This window comes from Cebus imitator, unplaced genomic scaffold, assembly GCF_001604975.1.
Source record: "Cebus imitator isolate Cc_AM_T3 unplaced genomic scaffold, Cebus_imitator-1.0 Scaffold414, whole genome shotgun sequence".
Taxonomy (NCBI): Eukaryota; Metazoa; Chordata; class Mammalia; order Primates; family Cebidae; genus Cebus; species Cebus imitator.
In genome coordinates, this window is record NW_016107729.1 from 1,325,468 (window position 1) to 1,341,715 (window position 16,248).

Consider the following 16,248-nt stretch of genomic DNA (forward strand, 5'->3'; position numbering starts at 1 on the left):
TATACAGTGTAGAGATATCTGCAAACTAATCTTATCTAAAGGAATGAGAATTGCCTGTTTGTTTAACCAACCAACAAGTACAGCCTATACAATTTTTCAGTTTCTATAATACTTTATATGCTGGAAAAAATGAGGGCAAAATGCATGTGTGTGAGTGATTTATATCCCTTTTGTCGGAGAAGTACCTGATCTTGAAGATAAAACTTAGAATGTGGCTTATCTTATGATGCTGGACAAAAAAACAAAAAACAGCTCAGAATGATACAACTTCCTGTATACCTCCCTACAAGAACTAATTACCTTTGTTTTGCTTTATAACTTTGGATGTTTAACTTTCTGATTTTTCAGAGATGCTTTATGGTTATTATAACCTGAAAATTTTTTGTTCAAAAGTAAATAAAAATTTCAGGTGTATGAATAGACATTATTAGAAGTGCTTCTAACCCAATTCTCGTTTGTATTCCTTTATTAGACATTGGTATTAAAAGTACCTATATTTTGAAAGACCATTGCAGAATTTTTTTACAACCGGTATAAGTTGTAGTTTTATCTTTTCTAGTGACAGACTTAATTAATAAGATTTTCTGATAATATAAGGAAAATTTATGCCTCACATATATATATGAAATAATGAGTAAGCCTTAATAGGCTAGTGAAAGAAGTTAGTTTATGATTTATTTTCTTGCTCTTTAAAAGCAGTATTAAATAGCTGGTTTTTAGTTAAAATTTGTAACTGTAGAAAGTTCATTCTGTTAGGATCACATATTTGAAAGCAAACTAACAATACCATGTGCTTGCTGGAATAGGTGTTTGAGGACAATTTATGCAAATAGTGATATCTTTTCCTGACATCTCAGGAAAAGATACTACCAAACATTTATGTTATTTGTTACCTGGATCTGTAGTAGATTTTGTAACACAAAGAGGTAAAAGATCTGAGGTACCAGGTAGGGGAGTTCATGGGCAGAGTTAATATGACTTGTCCTGTAATGTTTGAGTGGAATTACATAGTGTTAATTAAGGGATCTAGTGCTATGGTAGAATTTACTCTGCTTGATGATACAGGTTACTGTTCTTCCTAAGAGTAGTTTCTACCTATGATACTTAAAGGGATTGAATTTCACTGTGACTTAGACTAGCTATTTTGAAAAGAGCTATACTAAAATTGATATTTATGTCATTGTAGAAAGTTTGCCTTGAAGTGGAATGAAAATTAGGGTTTTATTTCTTTAGTTTTTATGTTTGACATCCTTTGATTTCTATTTTATAATTCAACTCTTGTGACAAATCATGCTGATGTGGTTTTTCATTTATTTACTTTGCCTATACTGTTAGGAATGCCCTGGAAATAGAATTCATACTGTGTTTTCTGACAGCTTGTTCTCTGAAATACACATGCAAATCTGTTGGTATCTGTTGGTGTATCACTTGGGGGGGTGTGCTGCATTGTAAAGTAATAAAACAGTTTACAGTATTTGCTTTTTGTCAAGAGCTCATGACATATAATATGGAAATACAAAAAAGTGAATTATTTAGAAAAAAAAAGGGAATTTTTTCCTTTTCTGGGCACTTTAGTGTTTTATATATGCTTAGACTCAGGATCTAAGTCCGCTTAGATATAGTTAGCTATTTTGGACTATTTGCCACTTAACCTTGAAAATTTTTCCTTTTCTTATTTTTATTTGTGTGTATGTTATTGGATGTATGTGTGGGGGTTGTATGTGCTTGTTTTAGTTATCTGTCACTTCTCTGTTGTTTGATGAACTTCTTCCATAGTCCTCTTTGGTATCACTTTCTTCATAAATCTTTCCTGACTCCCGAAATCCTTCTGCTGTATTGCTTTTTATTCTTCAAACTGCTATTATAGAATGTCATACTGTATTGTAATTCAGTGTCCATCTGGATTGTGAGCACCTGAGAGGTAGGGCTTTGCCTTGTTTATGTTTACATTTCTAATGCTTTCTATAGTGCATAATACCTAGTAGATCCTCAATACGTATCTATTAAACTGAACTCTTGCCAGGTTGTCATTTGACAGTGTTGTTAGAGTGATGTTTCACACTGCACAGATCTGAAGCAACAGATTGGAAAAGTGGTGGGGAGAATGGCAATCTGTATTCCTTCACTTCCTTGAATCCTTTCTTACAGTTTTGCTTCTTAATTGCAAATGGAAAAATACGTAACTAGCTTCTTAGAGAACTGTATGCAGAGTTAGTATGGAATTAAGGGAAGGATGTTAATAATAGAGTGGTTAATATCCTGTTTTGCTTCTGGCAGTATGTTTAGGTCTGTATTTCTCACTGTATTTTGTATGGTTATGGCCATTATTTGAAGGAGGTATTTTGTATTTGTCTTTACAAGGTAACATGTTTACCAGTACGTACCCGTGAGTTCCTATTAGATTTGGGTTTTCTGAAGTTAGATTTTGTTTTTCTCACCGTTTTCCTCTTAATGAGTGGCCCATCAGTAGAAGGCAGGATTTCTGTAGTTTGAATACTATTGTTGTCCTTATGGAAAATCTTATTGGAGGTCCAAAATTTAAAAAGCTCTGAAAGTTGATCATTTGTGTTTTTCTTTTTTCTTTCTTTCTTTCTTTCTTTTTTTGTTTTTTTTTTAGAGTAAGTGAGGTGAGAAAATATCAACTGGAATTATACCTGTGAATCTGATTTTCTTAATCTAATTTTCCCACATTTGGATTTTTACCACATACGGAAATATTCACATGTTTAATTGCAGGTATTGCCATTGGCGGGTGTTACATCACATATGATACATATACTATTTTATTTTTCTGAAATCTGAAACTAATTTTGAGAAACGTCTGGCTTTTAAAGGTTTAAGAGATGGTGAGCCAGTTTTGTGCCCACTATAGAGATACAGAAATCAGAACAGGATAGATGACTCCCAGAATTATATTTTAGTAGATATGCTAATGTTGATAATGATTTTAGGAATATTATGTCTTAATTGCCTCTATTTGTTCCAGAGACTTTTTAAAGACTAAGAGCTACTAAAGATAGTGTATATTTTTTAAGAGGAAATTTGATCCAATGCTCAGAACACCAATCCTTTCTCTGCCTTTTCTGAATGGAAAATGTCTTTCCTTATGCCAAGGAATGATAAAATGAGAGAGAAAATTATATGTCCTGGCAATTGAGTAGAGTTGCTTGTTTTTCAAACGTCGATATACTACTTTTCCATTTGTATATTTGGATGTTGAAACAAGTCTAGTTTGTATTAGCATCTGGACAAAATGTAATGACTGATAATGTAACACAGTGTGTTTGGGAGAGGAACATTTGGTTTTGTGTCATATCTGGCAAGAATGTGCTTTTGTGTTACTTTCTACATTGTAAATTATGCTTATCCTGCATACAAATTTTGTATTTAGTTTTCTGCTTGTAAGAATCATTCATAGGTCAGTAAAATAATAATAGTAAGTTTACTATGTCATTCCAAGCACCTGACTACTTTTGGCTTTGCTACTTAATATTTTAAAAATGTTTTACAGCTTGCAGAGAGGACTTTTATGTACATTATGTTAATTATATGTATATTATTTAAAATAAGTTTAAAACAATATGTTTATAAACAGATCAAACTATTTTGTTCAATATGAAAATTATAAGTTGGGAATTGTGAAGCCCATTCTCATCTTCAGACTGGACTCAGAATCTAGTTTCTTTTCCATTTATTTTAGTGCTGCTTTATAGAGAAAATCCTGATTTATTAAATCAAATAGGTATTAATGGAAGATTTGTTTTCATTTACATCTGATCATCTTGCAGATCCTGGATATTTAATCAAATTTATATAGAAGTTTGAAAGAGAAGCAACAGTAGGAAATTTTTGTTTCAAGCTTGACTTTCTGGCAGTATCCAACAGCTGCTCATATTTTTAAAAATTATGAGCATTCATTGAGAAACAGTAAAAACTCAGAAGTGAGAATACTATATTATAATGAGAATAGGTAATAAATCATTGATGCCACATTTTACATATTATTGCACCATTATTCTGAGGTGAGCATATGCTGAACAGATTGCTGCACAAAGTAGTGCTTTAGGGGTGTTGTTTTTATGAGACTGAGCATTTCTGGCCTGAAATTAGAAAAAAAAAATTGAAGCCATAACCTTTTTAATCTATGCTTGCTTATGAGAAATTCTAGGTATGTTACGCTTTACGCTCAACTTTATTTGAGGTCTGCAGCAAAACCTGACAGCTGAGATTGTCTTTAAAGTGTTTAAGTTTGGTATACTATGCACTTATATGTGTATATCACTCATCTTAAAATGGATGTATGTGTGTAAAAAGATTGTAATCCAATGCTTAAATGAATTTGTGAAGCACAAATTAATGAAACACTAAGGTGTTTCAGAGCATAGTTTGAAAACCCCCATGCTTGATCACCAAAGTCCCTTGCAACAGTAGAATTCTGTGTATTTTAAAAATTAAGGCTTTTTCTATTCCCTGCACATGCAAAATTCATAGAATTTAGCTGTTTTTCAGTAGTATTTGGATAGAAATTGTTTATTAAATTAAATTTAAAGTTTAGGCTCTGCTGGTTATATGTTAGCACTCTAGATGTTTTCAAGTAAATCTTTTAGTAATTTCACTATTTAATTTCTGCTTGACATTGTTATAGGTGTTGAATATATGATGGTGATCAAGACAAGTCTCCATCTTCATTAATCTAACATTCTGGAGGAGGAGACAGACAGTAAACAAATAAACATACATAATTTGAGGGTAGTGGTAATTGTTATGAAAAAATAAAAGGGGATAAAGGTACAGCAATTGATTAGAAATGAAAAAAAAAAAGATTAAGTAGGATGATGGGAGAAGACTTCTGTGGAGGTATCATTTGAGCAGAAACTGAAAAAGGAGAAAGCTGTGCAAAAATGTGGTTGAATGATTTTCCAGGCGGAAGGAATAGAAGGTCCTGAGATAGGGTCGGGTTTTGCATGTTTGAAGATAAGAAACTTCATAAACAATGCTTTCTGCATAGATAGGGGTAAGCTCTAAAGGGGAAAAGAGATGATTAAAGCATAATAATCTGTGTCTTTCAACTTCTGAAAATATTGTGGCAGACCCAGTAATCTGTAATAAGTTTTATAAACAGCAATAGGGAAGAGGGATTATTTTTTATTAAGGTGCCTTGAAATTGTTTTCTACATCAGATGAAATGTGGGGTTTGGGGGGCGGTCTTTCTGGAGTACTGGAAAATTACATAGGTAAGCAAACTGAAAACTTTCCTTAATTCCTGTGTTGATGTAGAATAATAAAACCTATACTTTTCTTAGAAATTAATTAGTAATGATTCTCATATTTGATTAGATTTCCTTGTACAGTCCAATAAATGTTACTTTTTGCTGTGTACTATTAGAGTTGTACTGCATAATTCCTCAAGTTAAACTTTTGTCGTACTGTAGAAACATTCTAGAGTGTAGTAACCTTGTTTCAGGGAGTTAATGAGTTGGCTTCAAGGAGGTGATATGTGAACTGGGTTCGGAAGGGTGATTTGGAGTTAACTAGGTGAGGTAAGGTAGGGAATCAGCATTGGAAATGTACAAATTCTGGGAAAATATGCTGGATTTGGAGAATGGTGCTGGTAATCCTCCATAGCTCTTGATGGAATTCTGGGACCTCAGAGGAGAAGTCAGTTGAGGGAATGAAGTAGCCATGAGAGGTCTTATCTTTTACATGATGAGGGAACTATTAACCTTTGGGGAAAAACAACAGAAGCTAGTGAGATTGATAAACAGATTCATGCTTCAGGGAAAGGTTTAGATTCCACAGTCGATTTATAATTAAAATTATAAGCTTAATGGTGTAGTATATTTGTGACATTTTTGAAAGTTTCCATTAAGCAAAGTGAGCACTTTGTGTTCATATAAGCAGGATTTTTATTTGTTAAGAACTGTATGACTTTGAAACTCTGTAGTTTGTTTCTTTTAGATAACTTGTTTGTCATACCTATAAAGGAATGCCTACTGTTCAAGGTTTTTCCCATTACTGGGATGTAATTTGTTTCATAAGTTTTGGGGCAAAGTTTGAGTATTACCATCTGATTTAATGTGTAGGTATGAGATTTAACATTACTTGGATAAATTGGAATAATACCAAGAAAATCTAAATCAGTGATAAAATCACTATGTAGGGGCTGATATTTATGTTATATTACTAGAAATGCTTATTTTACAATGCTATGATATGTGTTTGTGTGTTACTGAAATACTATACATAGTGCTTGCTTATATTAGTTTGCTAGCATTATTAATTCTGACATGCAAAAACAAATCCTAAATGAATATTTTTAAATAAAAAGAATTGCTTCTCTGAGAATGTCGTTTCAGCAAATTGTTACTTTGTTTTATTTTTATTTTTGTTTTTGTTTTGAGACAGGTTTTGCTTTGTCACCCAGACTGGAATGCAGTAGCATGATCATGGTGCCCTGCAGTCCTGACTTCCTGGGCTTAATCAAACCTCCCACCTGAGCCTCCTATGTAGCTGGGACTACAGGCCTGTACCACCATGCTCAGCTAATTGTTGTATCTTTTGTAGAGGCAGGGTTCCTCCATGTTGCCCAGGGTGGTCTTGAGCTCCTGTGCTCAAGCCATCCGCCTGCTTCATCTTCCCAAAGTGCTGGGATTACTGGCCTAAATTATTGCTTTTATTGTATGCATTATATACTGTTTTATCATAGCAGAAGTTAATGGTTCAACTATGGTGATTTAGAGCTGCCCACGTTGCCTAATTATTGATTTAGTTCATTTTTTTTTTTTTTTTTTTTGAGACGGAGTTTCGCTCTTATTACCCAGGCTGGAGTGCAATGGCGCGATCTCGGCTCACCGCAACCTCCGCCTCCTGGGTTCAGGCAATTCTCCTGCCTCAGCCTCCTGAGTAGCTGGGATTACAGGCACCCGCCACCATGCCCAGCTAATTTTTTTGTATTTTTAGTAGAGACGGGGTTTCACCGTGTTGACCGAATGGTCTCGATCTCTTGACCTCGTGATCCACCCGCCTTGGCCTCTCAGAGTGCTGGGATTACAGGCGTGAGCCACCGTGCCTGGCCCTAGTTCACTTTTGACTGAGTAAAATGGAGCCGATCTATCTGCTGTTAAAAAGAGTTATATTATGCTGGAATTTTACATGATGTTCATAATGTCTGGAGCTAATCAGCCTGAAATGGAATCACCGTTCTACTGTTTTCAATTAGCTATGTGATTTATCCTCCCTGTACTTTAGTTTCCTCATTTGAAAAATATAGATAAAAAGAAAAATGTAGATAATAACAGTACTTACCCAGTAGGATTGATGTACGGATTAAAGGTTTTTGTGGGTTTTTTGTTTTCATTTTGAAGTGGGACTTGTTAGGTTAAAGAGGAGCTTCTGGCCGGGTGCGGTGGCTCACGCCTGTAATCCCAGCACTTTGGGGGACTGAGGCCGGTGGATTACCCGAGGATTTGAGAATTCAAGACCAGCCCGGACAACATGGTAAAACCTCGTCTCTACTAAAAATACAAAAATTAGCTGGACGTGGTGGTGGGCGCCTATAATCACAGTTACTGGGGAGGCTGAGACAGGAGAATTGCTTGAGCTTGGGAGGTGGAAGTTGCAGTGAGCCAAGATGGAGCCACTGTACTCCAGCCTGGGTGACAGAGCAAGACTCCATCTCCAAAAAAAAAAAAGGAGCTTCTGAGGCATAGGAGAATTAGCCACAGTTTATTTCATAGACTGCACTATACTCTTTTTTGTATCAGATTTGTAAATGTAAACAAGCATGCAGTCTTGCTCTTAGAGTCTAAACATGTTATTCCTACCAGGAATTTTGTTTAGATGACCTTCTGTGAAGTAAGATATGTATTATTTTGTGTAACATAAGTAAATCTTCACATTGCTCTATCTGCAGCACTTGGCAAAGTGCAGGGCACATAATAGGCATTTAATAATTGTTAAGTGGAGTAAATCTAATGGGTTAGGATTCAGACAGACCAGTGTCTACTTTTTACAACCTGACTAATATAGAGTTAGTTACCTGTAGTAGTTTTTTCCTCTATGCCTGGTTTCTTCCTTAAAATGCATAAAATATCTTCTTGTAAGTGTATTTAGTGGGTTTAAATATCCTGTAAAAATGCTGACAGTCGGTATTTATTGGTGTTGGTTCCCATGCGTTTTCCTTTATGTAGAACAAATACCGCAAAAATCCTGGAAGTTCAGAGGAAACACTTAGCACCTATCATTTATTTTTTGAAAGTTGAGAAATGTATCGTTGAGCACGTGTTCATCTTTAATGAAGAGATAGTATATTATTTTGCAAAGACTTTTACACTTGGATTCAGAAAATGGGTTCTAGCCTGGGCTCTATGAATTTATTAGCTGTGAGCCTGGACAAATCAATTAGTATTGAAGAGCCTCAGCTGTTTAATAATTTATACCTCCCACTGTTGCTGATGACAACTGAGATAATGAAAGCAAAAGTGATTATAGAGCATGTGAAAGTATGATAATTATTCCTGATTATTAGTTATTGTAATAAAACCAGTATAGTAGTCTCCCCTTAATTCAAGTGGAAATATGTTCTAAGAACCCAGTGAATGCCTGAAACCACAGATAGCAATGAATCCTATATGTACTATTCCCCTCCCATACATACGTACCATGATAAAGTTAAACTTGTAAATTAAGTACAAAAAGAGATGAACAACAATAGCTAATAATAAAATAGAACGATTGTATACTGTAAAAAAGTGAATGTGATCTCTCAAAACCTCTTGTATTGTACTTGTACTTGTGATCTGTCAGTCTGATAACCAAGATAGTTACTAACGTGACTAAGAGGTGGGTAGCATATGTAGCAAGGATATCATGTCACAGGTAGGATGGAGCGGGATGGCACAAAATTTCATCACACTCCTCAGAATGGTGCTCAATTTAAAATGCATGAATTATTTTTGGAATTTTCCGTGTAATATTTGGACTGTGGTTCACCATGAATAACTGAAACCAAAGAAGAAACCGCGGATAAAGGGATGACTACTGTAGTTTTTTAAGTTGTGTGATTGATTGAATGATTCATTTGTTTTTATCTTGTGATGCTGCTGCATTTGGGTGCTTTGCCCTTTATGCATTTTTATTTAAATATCTGGCTTATCAGCCCATTTGCAGTAGCTCACTCCAGTAATCCCAGCACTTTGGGAGACCGAGGCGGGTGGATCACTTGAGGTTAGGAAGACCAGCCTGGCCAACATGGAGAAACCCTGTCTCTACTAAAAATACAAAAAATTAGCTGGGTATGGTGGCACATGCCTCTAATTCCAGCTATTTGGGAGGCTGAGGCAGGAGAATCACTTGAACCCCAGAGGTGGAGGTTGCAGTGAGTTGAGATCATGCCACTTCTGCACCAGCCTGGGTGACAGAGCAAGACTCCATCTCAAAAAACAAAACAATAATAATAAAACAAAACTGGCTTATTGAACTTTAGCAGAGGGGAGTTTGGAGAGATTGTGGGAGTGGTAAAAAATGATTCTGCTGTGTTCATCATAGCAGGCCAGTTAATTGAATGTTTTTGCATGCTGAAGTCCTGATGCTTTCTGTATGTATTTATAGCAGAAAATTTACTTCATCTTAACTCCTGTTTCATTGGGGTAAAAGATAATCATAATCTTTGAGCTATTCCCATTTTTGTAACTGTATTTGTGTCCTTTTTCTTTGTCATTGTTAGCCAAGCATGGACATCGTGTCAGTTTTTTGTGGACATCGTGTCTGTTTTTTGAAATTCATTTGTAATTTATAATTAGAGCATTGGGAATGTCAGTGCAATAGTTTGAAACTTGTGTATTCTTGTGCATATAATGTGTATGAATAACTTACACTGTTCTTTCTCCCTTAAATCTGTAAGCTCTCTTGGGTACTGAGCCTTTTGAAGCATTAAAAGTAAATACCATATAAGGCAAGGAGAATAGTACTAACTAGCTGCAGTAGCAAAGTAAAGAAAGTGAATCACAGAGTGATGAATTTGGAAAATGATTGTTGTGCATTGTAGGAAAAGGCATTGCTTTTTACTGTCATCCTTGTAAAATCTAGTTACTGACATTAAGTGTTATTAGGTCTGCTGATTATTTAGTCTTACACTGTAATAAAGCCACTTGCAAGCAAAATACTTTTTTCTTCTAAAAACAAACTAAAATTCTAGAAACGGGAATACAGCTATCCTAAATCCTCAGTTACTTTGCTCCTCCATTTTAAAAAACTCATGTCTAGAACTTATTTATAAAAGTAATATAAAACATGAACTTCTAGAAGATCTACAGATTCTGGTCAAGATATGACTATAATTTTGATACTTTTAATAATTGTCAGGCACAGCGGTATACTCAGGCATCAGATATTCGGTTAACTCTGTTATGTTTACTATTCTTGGAAGATTATTACCACACTTTAGAAAAGTTTTCAATATCCAAGAGTCTTTGCTTAATTCACTGGAATTAACTAAAAGGAATTAGGGAATTCGTTCCTCAGAATAGTTTATATCCTAAACTATATGATTAAAAGACTTTTATTTTTAATTGTATATGCGAACCTTGAAAAAAAATGTGCATGCTGAAATGTCAAGACATGGCAGATATAGTTTTGCTTTTCTGTTACTTAACACTATTTCAAAATAGTTTCTGATTTATCAATTGGCTCAGAAAAAGAATATTTAAGTTCCTTTGCTTTTGAACATGTGATTCAAATTAATGATTTGCAAAGTTTTTATATACTTTGGGAACTTCAGCTTGGAATTCTGAGGTAAATTTTTTTTAAAGGGAAGATTCTTTTGCAATGGAAACAATTTCTCTATAACTTATCTGTTTTGTAATTTTGGATTGTTGTATATTGATATATATTATTACAGAATACCAAGGAAGTAATACTGTTATTTATTCGTTTTTAAATTCTTACATAAAATGAATAAATTGTGAGGTTCTCCTGAAGGAGACTTGTGGTAAAAAAGTAGTAATAGCATATGCTTATTATAGAAAAGGTGGAAAAGAAAGATTAGTGAAAGAAGAAAAACCAGTTCCAAGCCTACAACTTAGAGAACTGTTGTTAACTGAGGCAAACATCGTCGTTTCCTTTGTATGTGTGTGTTTGTAAGCTCTACAGTCTCTCATTTTTCTGATTATTAAGGTAATATAGAGGGATGTGTAAATGCAGGAGAGCGTAGAAAAGAGGGGGGGAAAGCCACTCAAGAGACATCCATGAAAGTTTGCATTTTTGTGATGAAGAAATTGAAGTATACTTGCCAATTTGTAGCCTGTATTGAAAACAAACAAAAAATTGACACCAAAAGCATTTTCCAGTGCCATATATTTATCCAAAACAGGATTCTTAATGGCCAAAGCATAACTAACTGATTTAGTGATTGTTTATGATTGAACATTTTATTTTGATTTTTTTACTTTTATAAATAGCACTGTGATGAGCAATCTTGTACCTGATTTGTTTGTACATTTATTTCTTCAGAAGAAATTTTTATAAGTACAGTCATTTCAGAGTATGTGAATTTTGGAGGCAAGCAGCTCCAATGCTTATCCAGTTGCTGTGTCCTTAGATTACTTTTCAAGCCTTAGTATTCGCTCTGTAAGAATAGGTATCATAGTGACACTTACCTCAGAGGTTAGAAGGAGTAAATGACAATATATGTATAGCTTTTAGCACAGCTGATACGTATTCAGGATACTCTCAGAGCGTCTTTCCCCAATACCCTTGTCTTAAGTAGACTCTTCTCCCCTAGCATGTATCGTAATTAGCTATTATGCTAAAAAATTCTGTCTTTCATTCCACCACTAGATCATGAGTAGGACCAAGTTCAGTATTGTTCATTAATGCATATTTGAAACCTCATACAGGGCCTAACAAATGTGAATATGTTGGATATGTGGAAGATTATCTTCCAAAACTTTTAATGTTCAGTTGCTTTTTTCTCTCACAGCAAAGCTGTGCCAGTTTACATTCTTCTCCAGCTCTGTGTGAATTGTGTGCTTTATAATTTACTGTCACTGATACAGAGTATGATTGTGTCAAAAAAAGTTGTGAATTTCAAAGTTATAAACTGAGAATTTAAAAAACATATTTTTTGACTTTTCTGAAGAGGGAATCTTTTATATTCACTTCTATTTTCACATATTTTCTGTTTATGTTTTTCATTCTTACTAGTAAGAATAAAGACAAAATAAGAGTAATATGTTAGAGTCCTGTCTCTGGTCCCTTCCCAAGCATTATTTCATACTTCCTGGGGTAAAAAAGTAAATAATATCACAAAAATATGAGACACGGTTAATATATAGAAGTACCATATCAAAATTGATCTCCAAGAGGTTTAAACTGGATAAACTTACAGTGAAAAAGTTTAAAAGAATTTTTGCCTCATTTAATTTACTGTATCAACACTGAAAATGTAGGTTAAGATGTTATGTAGGCCAGCCAGGCGTGGTGGCTCACGCCTGTAATCCAAGCACTTTGGAGGCCAAGGCGGGTGGATCACCTGAGGTTGGGAATTCAAGACCAGCCTGACCAACATGGTGAAACCCTGTCTTAAAAAAAAAAAAAAAAAATGTTATGTTAAATGCTAAAATTAGATTGTATTTTCACTATTAACCTTATGTTTTCTGGAGGGCTTCAAAATCACTTTGATATCTGTGGATATATTTGAAAATAATGAGTATTTTGCTTGTGGGAAGTAGGCAAAGACAAGTGACATTTAGGTATTGTATTAGATTCTATTACTCATTTTTATTAATTTGGCAATATTTATATAACTCCTATTATATGCCCCAAGTGCTATTCCAAGAGAATATAGCAGTGTACAAAATAAAATCTATATAGATATAGATACATATAGTCTGACAAATGGTTGAGTATGTAAGAGGCGCAGATTTAAATAGGCTGGTCAGGGAAGTCCTTTGTCACTGATTTCCCCTCAAGGAGTGAGCCTGTGATGAGGGAGCAATCCTGTGCTTATCCAGGAGAAAGGGCTTTCAGGAAAGGACAACAACAAAGAACAAATAACCTGAGAGAGGCATATTCTTGATGTCTTAAGATTAAAAAATTGCAAAGAAGTCTTTGTGGCTAGAGTATAGTGGGAAAGGAAGAGAATGGTAGATAGATAACAGAAAAGGTCAGAGGCAAATGAGGAAAGACTTTGCCAAGCTACCATAAGGAAAGTTTTACTTAGAGTAAAAGATACTTTGTGTATACTCTTCACAGTTGTTACACGAGGTTAGTTGATTTCCCCCCCCATTTTACAGTTAAGAAAATAAGATTCTACTATATAACTGGTAAATAACTTCTTCAAGATCATGTAAGCTGGTAATTAAGATCCGAAGTCATGTCTTTGACTTCAGAACCTCCCGATTTTTTCATTGCACTGTCCTTGTTCAAGCACACTTTCAGAGGCCTTCAGTTTTACAGTGAAATTCAGACTGGGCCTAGTTTTTGTGTGGATCTAGGGTGAGTTTTCATGCAGGGCTCATTATTTTTTAATATCCACAGGAACTAATACCATTCTTATTTTTAAATCAACTTTGTCAAGGAAGTTTACATATAATACAAGGCACCCATTTAAGTGTTCTTTTTAAATGAATTTTCACAAATTTTTACACCTGTTTAACACCATCATTCAGATACAGAACATTCCTATCACCCCTGAAGTTCACTGATTCCAGGCAGACCCCAGTGATGGCCCAGGCAACCACAGATCTGCCTTCTGTCAGTATATTTGAGATTTTTATCTAGAGGTTTGAACAAATGGATTTGTAAGTACTACATTGTTTTGTGTGGTCTTTTTGCTCAGCATAATTTTATGACTTTTACGTGTATCAGTTGTTCACTTCTGTTAGATATTATTTTATTGGCTATTGCTTTTCTAACTGGCACTTGAAACATGTTTGTTGAATGAATGCATATAATAAATATCCTTTTCCCCCACAGTTTTGCTGCTTTTCTTTATTATGAGGATGCTAAAACGTCTCCTAGATTTTGTATGTTGCTAGACTTAAATTTATGTATAGATTATATAATGAGATAATAGTGAAAAATGTGCATGATTTAGAGCTCAGTATTTGTTAAAAAGACTGTTTCTCTGTTCATTTATCTTAGTACCCTTCTCTAAAATGACCGACTATATGTAAAGCTTCATTTCTGGACTCTCCATTCTGTTTCATTGATAAGTCTATCCTTATGCCAGTATGCCTTGATTACAGTCTGCAATTTTGAAAACAGGAATTTTTGAGAATCCTCTAACTCTGTTCTTCTTTTTTGAGTATGTGCTCCATGAATTTCCATATGAATTTTAGGATTAGCTTGCTAATTTCTCCAAAGAAGCCGGGTGGAATTTTGATAGAATTGTGTTGAAACAGATCAATTTGGGGAGTATTACCATGTTAAGCCTTCTTATCTATGAACTTGGGATGTCTTTCTATTTATATAGTTATTTAATTATTATTATTTTTTTTATCAATTGAGAACCTGAATAGAATTTGTTTTCTTTGAGATGGAGTCTTGCTTGCCCTGTTGCCCAGGCTGGAGTGCAGTGGTGTGATCCCGGCTCACTGCAACCTCCGCCTCCTAGGTTCAAGCAATTCTCCTGCCTCAGCCTCCTGAGTACCTGGAACTACAGGCGTGTGCCACTACACCCAGATAATTTTTGTATTTTTAGTAGAGACAAGGCTTCACCATGTTGGCTAGGATGGTCTCAATCTCCTGACCTTGTGATCTGCCTGCCTTGGCCTTCCAAAGTTCCGGGATTATAGGCATAAGCCACTACGCCTGGCCGACTTTAATTTTCTTTTAAGAATGTTATATAGTTTTTATGGTATGTTTTGTATTTCTTTTGTTAAACTTACTCCTAAGTATTTTATTCTCTTGGATGTTTCAGAAATGGAGTTATTAATTTCATTTTTGGGTTGTTCATTGTTTTTGTATGGAAATGTAATTAATTTTTGCATATTGATTTTGTACCCTGCAACCTTGTTCAACTTGTTTACTTAATTTTTGTAAAACATATCTATTAATAAAATCTTAAGTATTAAACTGCTATGTAATCTGTTTTATATTTTCAAGTCTCCAGTTTGCTTACCTTGTATCTAGTTGTTGCATTCATTATCGACATGGAGCATTAAAGTCTCCCAACTACTGTTATTGATATTTCTCTCTCTGTCAGTTTTTGCTTCATTTTAGTGGCTTCTTTAGCATTTTCTTATATATGAGATCATGTAATCTGCAGTTAGAGGTAGTTTCGCTTCTTCTTTTCCAATCTGGATGCATTTAATTTTAATTTTTTTTGCCTAATTTGATGGCTAGAATCTTCAGTACCATGTTGAATAGAAATGACAGTTCTGTTTAGTGGACAACCTTGTATTATCCCTGATCTTATAAAGAAAGCATTTAGACTTTCGCCATTAAGTATATTACCTGTGGGTTTTTTTTTCCTTTTCTTTTTTTCCCATGGATACCTTTTATCAGTTTGAGGATGTTCCCTTCTATTTCTAGTTTATGAGTGCTTTTATTATAAAGGGCTGTTAGATTTTTTTCAGATGCTTTTTTTGGTGCATCTTTTGAGATGATCATGTGGTTGTTTCTTCTAATATGCCGTGTTACACTGTTTTGTTTTTAGATGTTGAACAGTTCTAGAATTTCTGGGTTAAATCCAACTGGTCATGTATAATCCCTATTTTGCTGTATTTTGTTTTCTAGTATTTTGTTGGGGATTTTCGTGTCTATTTTCATAGGATATATAAGTCTGTAGTTTTCATTTCTTGAGATTTCTTTGATGATGTTACCTGGATAATAATGGTATTGTAAAATGAGTTAGGAAATGTTCCAGGTTCCAAAACTCTTCTCTCTTTTGGGAGAGTTTGTGAAGAATTGATACCAATTTTTCTTATATTTGGTACAATTCACCAGTGAAGCTGTCTGGGCTTGAGATTTTTTTTTTTTTTTAAATGGGAAGTTTTTAAATTACTAATGCAATCTCTTCACTTGTTGTAGGTCTATTCAGATTGTCTGTTTCATCCTAAGTCAACTTGACTAGTCGGTGACTTTGTAAGAATTTGTCCCTTTCCTTTAGTTACTTAATTTGTTAGTATTCCACTCTTATTAGTCCTTCAATCCTTGCTATGCCTACCCTTCAAAATTGGTAATAATGTGCTCTGTTTTATTCCTGTTCTTAGTACTTTGTGTTTTCTTTTTCTTTTTTTTTTTTTT

The 16,248-nt window shown here is 34.4% G+C and overlaps 1 protein-coding gene across 6 annotated transcripts in view; it reads left to right on the forward strand.

The window, feature by feature from the left end:
- Positions 1-16,248, forward strand: part of CNOT2 (CCR4-NOT transcription complex subunit 2) — a 106,729-nt gene that overhangs the window by 2,626 nt on the left and 87,855 nt on the right. For 3 of the 6 annotated variants that reach the window (XM_037731619.1, XM_037731620.1, XM_017509290.2), the window contains exon 2: positions 14,143-14,213. The exons of the other annotated variants lie outside the window; for them this stretch is intronic. The gene's annotated coding sequence lies outside the window, so the exon portion shown is untranslated. The remainder of the gene's footprint in view (positions 1-14,142; positions 14,214-16,248) is intronic. 6 annotated transcript variants of the gene reach the window in all.